This window comes from Neovison vison, chromosome 2 (assembly GCF_020171115.1).
Source record: "Neovison vison isolate M4711 chromosome 2, ASM_NN_V1, whole genome shotgun sequence".
NCBI classification, from domain to species: Eukaryota; Metazoa; Chordata; class Mammalia; order Carnivora; family Mustelidae; genus Neogale; species Neogale vison.
In genome coordinates this window covers 42,013,807-42,023,328 of record NC_058092.1, presented here as the reverse complement: position 1 = coordinate 42,023,328, position 9,522 = coordinate 42,013,807, and the positions used below count along the sequence as shown (strand labels likewise).

Here is a 9,522-nt window from a genome sequence, read left to right as displayed (position 1 = left end):
TGAGTCCAGACTCTTTTGGGGAAGCTCCTAGCCGGTGACTAAATATGGTGGGTATACCAGAACCTGGCCATTTCTTACCAATGCAGAATCCTCTAACAGGTGATATTTGCTCTGGAGCTTCCTGTTGGATTGGCGGAGTTTTGCTGTTGTTTTTTTAATCTATATCACAAATTGAGGCCCTTGTAGGTCAGTTCAGCTTGCACTCCCTTTTCTTCCACTGCATTATCTACTCCCCATAAAATCTCTCACACTACAAACTCCATCTCAATATCTGCTTCCCAAGGGACAAAAACAACATTCTATGTAGTTAGTTCTTTTATGAATCATTTCAATTAACTAAGGTATTACTGCTATTCCCATTTGACAGATGAGAAAACTGGGGCACAGAGAAGTTAAGTAACTCACCCAAGATCACATAGTAAAAGCAGTAGAACTAAAATTTGAACCCAGGCAGTCTGATTCCAAAGCCTGAGCTTTCAAACACTATGCTAGCAAAGGCATCTTCAGGTATTAAGATGAGAGTAATTATATATTTTACATAATTTTAGGAAGCAAAACAACAAAAGGACAGATATTAAAGAAAAACAGCATTTGGCTAAATATAAAAGAATTTTTTTAATAAGTTATCAGTAACGAACAACAGAAGAGGTGCTTCAAGAAGTAATCAGGGCCTATCACCTGAGGGTTGAAATAGTCATGGATATTGTGAGAAGCTTTATAAAACAGAGAAAAGTTCACCTAAATGAGTAAAAAATACACTGCTAAGTATTATGTGGAAAAAGAGGGTCACCAGTAAATAAACTGGATAATATATTGCTGAAAAAAGTTAAACCACTTTCTTTAACTCCTCAATTTTTAAAACGCTAAAATGGGGGCACCTGGGTGGCTCAGTCTGTCAGGCAACTGCCTTCAGCTCAGGTCACGATCCTGGAGTAAAGGATAGAGTCCCCCACAACTGGCTCCCTGCTCAGCAAGGAGTCTACTTCTCCCTCTGACCCTCCCCCCTCTCATGCTCTCTCTCTCCCTCTCAAATAAAGTCTTTTTTTTTTTTTAAGATTTTATTTATTTATTTGACAGAGATCACAAGTAGACAGACAGAAAGAGGGGGAAGGAGGCTCCCTGCTGAGCAAAGAGCCTGATGTCGGGCTCCGGCTCGATCCCAGGACCCTGGGATCATGACCTGAACTAAAGACAGAGACTCTAACCCACTGCGCCACCCAGGCGCCCCTCAAATAAACTCTTTAAAAAATAAAAATAATATAAAATAAATAATAAAATAAAAATAATAAAAATAAAAAAAATAATAATATAAAAAATAAAAACAAAATAAAATACTAAAGTGTATTTATAAACTCTGAGGGATATAGTATACTGAAAAACCCAAACTTATTTGACTAAAGAATACTTCCTTGCTTCCAGCTCAGAACGGTTTAGTTCCAAAGTCAAAATTCACTGTTCAAGGTCTCCAGAAGCTAATGAGGAAAAGAATGACAATTTTCTAGCTGGTTAACAATTTTCCAAATAGTCAAAACATCACCTATCTACCTATATGTCAAAATAATCATCTCTAATACCTTGAGGGTAGAAAGGCTATATAAAAGTTGTCACTAAACTGCATTTCATTCTTTTTTAATGCAAAGCATGCCTTTCTTTGTTTTATCAACAAACTCTCTAAAGATCTACAATAATGGGTTCACATTTTAATTACCAAATTCTCACTTTATGAGCAATACAAAAGCTTTATTTCAAGTGTGCTACTGGTGACCTGGTTATTTTCATAAAACAGCTCTAGATGCTTTTTTCTCAATTATCACAAGAAAGGACAGAAGAATGTGGGTGACAGGTATGGAGGGAAAAAGCAACAGTTAAAACTACTCATCCAGCTAATTCCCAGAGTTTCTGTGTCTTTATTTAGAAATACAGTTTCTTTACTCATTACAGGGGAAATTTCTATGTAAATTACAGTCCCTTGTTTTATTTTTCTTAGCCCATTGCCACCTGTTTTCTTTCTTCATTAATGATACTATCACCATGGCCTGGAGCTGTCCATACACCATCTATTTTTTCATTCAGTTCCCTGGAAATCTCAATGGAATATAAAATGTGGAAGGGGCATTAACATCTAGTCCACCACTCATTTTCAGATGAGCAAAATGATGCCCAGAGATCAGTTATTACTATTTTTCTAGTAATAGCAAATTAGTAATCTATTTCAAAAATATATACACGAAAGCTGAAATTCCCAAAATACACTTACACATTCTTTTTTTGAGAGAGCGAGCAAGCAAGCACAGAAGAAGGGCAGAGGGAGAAGAGAGAGAATCTTATGCAGGGTTCGATCCCAGGACCCCAAGATCATCACTGGAGGTGAAACCAAGAGTCAGACCCCAAGCTGACCAAGCTACCCAGATACCCCACATTTTTTTCTCATACAAAAAGCTACATGACAGTAGTATACCTCAAAGGCAAATGCCACCAAAGTCAACCAACTAAACTTGAGCTCTCCTAATATGAATACTTCCTAAAGCACTATAGAATATCTTTTTTTTTTTTTTTAAGAGGGAATGAGAGAGGCAGGGAGAGGAGCGGAGGGAGAGAGAGAACCCCCAGAAGACTCCCCACTGAGCATAGAGCCCAACTGAGGGCTTGATCTCTGCTAAGATCATGACCTGAGCCAAAATTTAGAGTCCACACTTAACCAACTGAGCCACCCAGACACTGCTGGATTATCTTAAGGTGAAACAAATACAAAACACGTGGAGAAGGTCACATGATGAAAAAGACTGTAGACTTTGTAGTCAGAGACAAATGGTTTGAATCATGGATGAAGGCTGAGGAAAGTCAATAAAAATCTCCATGCCGGTTACCTTAGCTATAAAACGTGCATGACACTATGAATATTATAGGGTCATTTTATGAATTAGAAAGAACATATGTGAAATACCTACCAGAAAGCACATAGTGGACAAAAACTTTATATTACACAAATAAGTAATACAAGGCAAAAGAAATCAAGGAAAACTCCATAAACCTGGAATCTCTTTTTTGGCAGGTGGGATAGGGGGCCTCCGTGCCCAGCGTGGAGCCCAAGGCAAGACTTGAACTCATGACTCTGAGATTAAGACCTGAGCTGAAATCAAGAGTCTGGTGCTTAACGGACAGAGCCACCTAGGCATCCCAAACCTGGAATCTTTAAAAGGCAGGATAGTGGGGTATAGAGAAATAGGAAGTGAGGCACGATGATGCTGGGACCAATTAGGAAGGACTATGCTAGATTAAAGAATCTAAACCTTGCTTCTTACTTATTTTTAACAACTGATAATTTATTAAAAAGGCTGATTTAAGTATCTGCAATAGTGACTTCAACATTGACTCCTGGCTCAATACTGATCAAAGTAATCTAACAATCTCACAAGGACTGTACAAATCAAGGAGTCACTGTAGATCCTCATCTGAAAACAATCCCAAATCTTAGAATCTTCACCACAACAAGAAAGTTTTTCTTGCAGTGATTCTTAGAGTCTTGATGGGCACCAGAACTGGTCCTTTCACCCTGAGATTCTTTTCCTTTAAACCTCTGATCAAGTCAGCGCACACGTTCTCCAAGTACTTAGGCTGTGGCTGATCAGATCTAATTCGATGAATCACCACCTCGGGTTCCACAGGGGCCTTCCCGGTGTCTTTAAAAGCCATGGCTATAGCAGGAGTGCAGCTTCCTGATAGACTTGTTCTTGGTGAGAGGGAGCAAAGAGTGGTGAGTCAGGAGCAGGAACAGGGTGCCCAGCTACAGCCCAGAGCTGTAGCTGCAGTAGCATCTCCCTCGCAGAGCTCAACCTTCTTTTTTAGACATAAAGCAGAACCTTCCAAGAATGACCTCACAATAATCTCAAAAATAGTTTACTTCAGGGGCGCCTGGGTGGCTCAGTGGGTTAAAACCTCTGCCTTCAGCTCAGGTCATGATCCTAGGGTCTGGGATCGAGCCCAGCAGGGAGCCTGCTTCCTCCTCACTCTCTGGCTGCTTTTCCTGCCTGCTTGTGATCTCTGTCAAATAAATAAATAAAATCTTTCAAAAAAAAAAAAAAACAAGTTTACTTCAGCTACTAATTAAAAACAAAAACAGAAATGCCTGGGTAGTTCAGTCGGTTAAGCATCTGCCTTCAGTGGCTCAGGTCATAATCCCAGGATCCTGGGATCAAACTGGTCAGGCTCCCTGCTCAGAGGGAGTCCTCTACCCCTCTCTATCTCCCCACACTCCCAACATCTCCCTTTATGTTCACTGTTTCTCTCTCTCTCTCAAATAAAAATTTAAAAAAAAATACAAAAACAAAAACAAACACCCATGGACAGTTTTATCACCAGAATCACAAAAATGTTTAGATGACGTATTCTTAAGTTTTAAGGTTTTTCTCAAACTGGCAGTATTCTGCTTCAATTACTTTTTAAGTGCTGTTTCTCTTGTTCAATTGAAAATGAAAAATGGAAGCTGAAATTTACATAAACCCTGACAATATTTCCACAAAATTTTTAAACTGCTTGTTATTTTAGTAAAGAGAATTTTGAGAGACGAGGTTCTGCTTAGATATAATAACAAAAACATATACCATTTACTCTTTCTTCATTTTAATAAAACAAACTCTGGCAGATAAACTAAAACATTATAACCATGAGAGGTTAGAAAAGAATCATATTACAGGAGCACCTGGCTGGCTCAGTCCATAGAGCATGCAACTCTTGATCTCAGGGTTGTGAGTTTGAGGCCCATCTTGGGTGTAGCAATTACTCAAAAATGAAATCTTAGGGCACCTGCGTGGCTCAGTTGGTTAAATGTCTGCCTTTGGCTCAGGTCATGACCACAGGGTCCTGGGATCAAGCCCCATATTAGGCTCTGTGCTCCGTGGAGATCCTGCTTCTCCCCTCTCCCTCTGCTGCTTCCCCTGCTTGTGTGTGCTCTGTCAGATAAACAAAATCTTTAAAAAATAAAAAACTAATAATAATAAATAGGGGCACCTGGGTGGCTCAGTGGTTGAGCATCTGCCTTCGGCTCAGGTCATGATCCCAGGATCCTGGGATGGAGTCCCACATCAGGCCCCCTGCTCAGCAGGAAGCCAGCTCCTCCCCTTCCCACTCCCCCTACTTGTGTTCCCTCTGTTGCTGTGTCTGTCAAATAAAATCTTTAAAAATAAATAAATAAATAAAATCTTTTTAAAACCTTTGTTAAAAAAAGGAACCATATTACAAGCAGAAATGCATATCTCTTTATTAATCTTAATTCGAAAGCCTCCAAAACTACTGTTTTTCTTAATTTTCTACAGAAATTATGACATTCAAAACAACTAAAAGACCATATAACAGTGAGGCCTTTTAGCTCACTCAGTTCAAAGACCTAAAACTGATCCTTTTAGCTCACTCAGCTGAAAGACCTAAAAGTGATCCTAATCAGGTGAGAAAATACTGTGGGTGATCCACTGTATATAGAATGAAGGTTCAAAACTTGCACTTTGTTCAAAGGATAATTCCCTGCAGTATTTCCTAACTAGTTTGAAAAAAACTTTAGAATCGTTAGCAAATCATTACTGCTGACTTTGAACTGTGTCCTACAAAACCTCATATAAAAGCTTTAATATCTTAAATGGGAACAAACAATAACAGACTATACTATGAATAATAATAAAGAATAGAGGCATTTGGCTGGCTCAGTCTGTGGAGCATGTGACTCTTAAGCTTGAGGTGTTAGGTGTGAGCCCCACACTGGGTGTAGAGATTACTTAAAATCCTTGGAGGGAAAAAGAATAAAGAACAATGACTCAACTGAATTTATACAAAATTACATATCAGAGAGAGGTACCAGCAATCCTTAAAATCTGTCAGACCTCACTAATTAGAAATGTTAATGGCTAAATATGCACTGGACTCTATCTTTTTAGAAATGTTTTAGCAATTAAAGGAAAACTAAACGTAACATTTACAATAGACTTTTGTTAAGAAATGTTCTTAAAAGACAACCTTCCAGTTGGAAATCCCCATACCACTACCCCCACTACCACCCAAAGTGGTTAACTAGTTTTGTCGAGTTCACTGTTTACTAAACAGGAAACTAGAAAATTCACATCTTTTATCCTCAAGGCAAAAAAGACTCCTTATTATCAAAGAATCTGGCAATTCATCTGCCAAGTAAAAGCTTCACAATTTACCTAATGATTGTAAATGAAAGTTATAATCCTCAAATAGAGCCTTAACTTATCACTTCATACCCACTAGGATGGCTCCAATCAAAAAGACGGAAAATAACAAGGGTTGGTGAGGATGTGCAGAAACTGGAATCCTCCTACATTGCTGCTGGGAATGTAAAATGGTGCAGGTCCTCAAAAAGATTTGAACAGTCACCTTTTGACCCTGGCAGTATAACACTAGGTATGTACCCAAAACAAAGGAAAACACTTGTACGTTAAATGTTCATAATATTATTAATATTATAATATTAATATTATAATAATATTATTAATATTATTCATAACAACCAAAGAGAAAAAAATAACCCAAACTGACAAAGGGATAAATAAAATGTGGTATATCCCTATAATGGAATATCATTTGGCAGTATAAAGAGATGAAGTAGGGGCACCTGGGTGGCTCAGTGGGTTAAAGCCTCTGCCTTCGGCTCACATCATGATCTCAGGATCCTGGGATCCAGCCCTGAGTCGGGCTCTCTGCTCAGCAGGGAGCCTACTCCCCCATCTCTGCCTGTCTCTCTGCCTACTTGTGATCTCTGTCTGTCAAATAAATAAATAAAAAATATTTTAAAAAATAAAGTAAAGAGATGAAGTACTGATATATGCTGCAACATGGACAAAACCCTGAAGACATTATGCTAAAAGAAAGAAACCACTCACATATCCTATAATTCCATTTATATGAAATGTCCAGAACAGATAGGTAAATCCAGAGGGCAGAAAGCACATTAGTAGTTGCCTAGGGCCGGGTAGATTGGGAGGGATTTCTTTTTGGAGTGATGAAAATGTCCAAAATTAGATGGTGGTGATATCTGCATAATTCTGAGTAGTCTAACAGCATTGAACTGTACCCTTTAAATGGATTAACTGCATGGTATCCAAAATATATCTATTTTTATTTTATAAAGCTGTTCTTGGGCGCCTGGGTGGCTCAGTGGGTTAAGCTGCTGCCTTCGGCTCAGGTCATGATCTCAGGGTCCTGGGATCGAGTCCCGCATCGGGCTCTCTGCTCAGCAGAGAGCCTGCTTCCCTCTCTCTCTCTCTGCCTGCCTCTCCATCTACTTGTGATTTCTCTCTGTCAAAAAAATAAATAAATAAATAAAATCTTTTAAAAAAAAAAGCTGTTCTTAAAAAAAAAAAAACAGAGCCTTACCTAATATTTTAAATTTAATTGAAATACATATGTTCTTCACTTCACGTGATATGTATAATTTATAATAATTGTATATTTATCTGATATATATTTACTTCATGTATATTAACCATATATAAGTATATATAAGATATATAAGTATTATTTGTAATAATGCATAATAATTTATAATATAATAATTAATATTAAAGTTAATATTATTTTTCTAAAGTTAATATTATTTCAATTAGTCAGGAGAACCCAGGGCTGAATATACCCAAACTTTTCCTAATTAATGGAAAATTCTAGACTCCTTTTACCATTTCCTTAGGTCTTATTTCCTAAGACTCCTTCCCTCAAAAGACACTAAATTTTCATTTAAGTTTAATTAATCTTTAAAACCTAGGGCATGGATTTACTACTTCTGTATTTTAAAAAAGGGAACAGAACTACCATCATAGATATTAAGTCACATATCCTTAAGGATAAATTATCATAAACAATCAGAAAAAAGATGACAAATTACCACAGAACTATCAACTAAAGAAACTATTACAGTCCAAAGCCTAGAGTCACAAAAGCATTTCTTTTTTTAAAGATTTTATTTATTTATTTGACAGAGGGAAATCACAAGTAGGCAGAGAGGCAGGCAGAGAGAGAGAGGGAAGCAGGCTCCCTGCTGAGCAGAGAGCCCGATGCGGGACTCGATCCCAGGACCCTGAGATCATGACCTGAGCCGAAGGCAGCGGCTTAACCCACTGAGCCACCCAGGCGCCCCCACAAAAGCATTTTTAAGCTTAATTAGACAACTGTAAGGATTTTCAACTCAAAGATAATTTATAGGAAAAAAATTAAGATTTTTACAAATAGTTCTCTAATATAAAATCCCAAATCCCTCAAGATACCCATCAACACACATTAAGTTTTCCTTTCCCTTGCCTAATATGAACCCAGTAACTTTTTCTTGATTTCAATGTGTCCAAAGAGATTTCCTTATCTTTACCTGATTTTATTAAAGGCTGTCAAGAAATATTTCATAAGTACAAAACATTATATACTGTTCTCATTTCTCCAACAGTTCAGTTCTATAAATAGGCTAGTTATAATAATTAAAAGAAAAAACTTTAAAATATCACTTAATTTGTAAAATAGGAAATATAAAAAGAATTTAAGTACCACTTAATCTGTAAAACAGGAAATATTTTATAAATAGCATTTTTTAATTGTTTTATTAAATAACATTTATAAAGCATAAAGCATTCCACTAATTACACCATTAAATACTACCTCTACTGATAGCTTTGTTTCTCCTTAATTTAGCAATCTCTAATAGTTCAAAAGCAATGTTGATTTTATTTCCTAGTTGTAAACTGTATTACTAATGATCTTTCAAGTTCTCTCAAACAGAAGTAAACAAGTAGTATATTTTCCACTTTCGGGGTAACAATGATTTACCAGGACTCATGGGACTGAACTGTAGCTCTGATTTACACATTATATCATTTAATCATCACAACAATCCTATAAAATGGGTACTAACGGCTTCATTTTATAGAAGAATAATTGAGGCTTAAAGGGGATAGGAAAATCGTCCATGGTCCTCTAGGTCATAAAACTGAATCCCATATCTGACAGGTTATAAAAATCTAGATCTAATCTACTATAGTTTGTAAGGAAAAGTCTCCGTTTTGAAAACTCTTCAGTTTTTAAATAATTTAAGCTTAATAAATGGATATCGTTTTTAAAAACTAAGTATATGAACTATTTCTATTCCAAACTGCAACCATTTATCTTTTGCTGATTATTATACACTAAAAATGTTGCTCTATATTAATGTAAGTGAGGTACACACAAGTAAAAAATGATGTAAAAGTCTGAAAATGCATAATGGAAAACAAATAAAACTCTAACAATGTAATAAGTGTACCCTATGCATAGAGAACAGCTCATTTATTCGGTAAAAATGAAATGGGAAGTATGTATAACAATTATGATCAAAACTGTTTTCTATCAAAAATTTTTAAGAATTTTTTTTTAAGATTTTATTTATTATTCGACAGACAAAGATCACAAGTAGGCAGAGAGGCAGGCAGAGAGAGGATGAAGCAGGTTCCCTGCGGAGCAGAGAGCCCCATGCCGGGCTCGATCCCACGACCCTGA

General features: G+C 36.9%; 1 pseudogene; it reads right to left on the bottom strand.

The window, feature by feature from the left end:
* Positions 1-3,340: 3,340 nt before the first annotated feature.
* On the bottom strand, positions 3,341-3,917 carry LOC122899117 (annotated as a pseudogene).
* Positions 3,918-9,522: the final 5,605 nt, after the last annotated feature.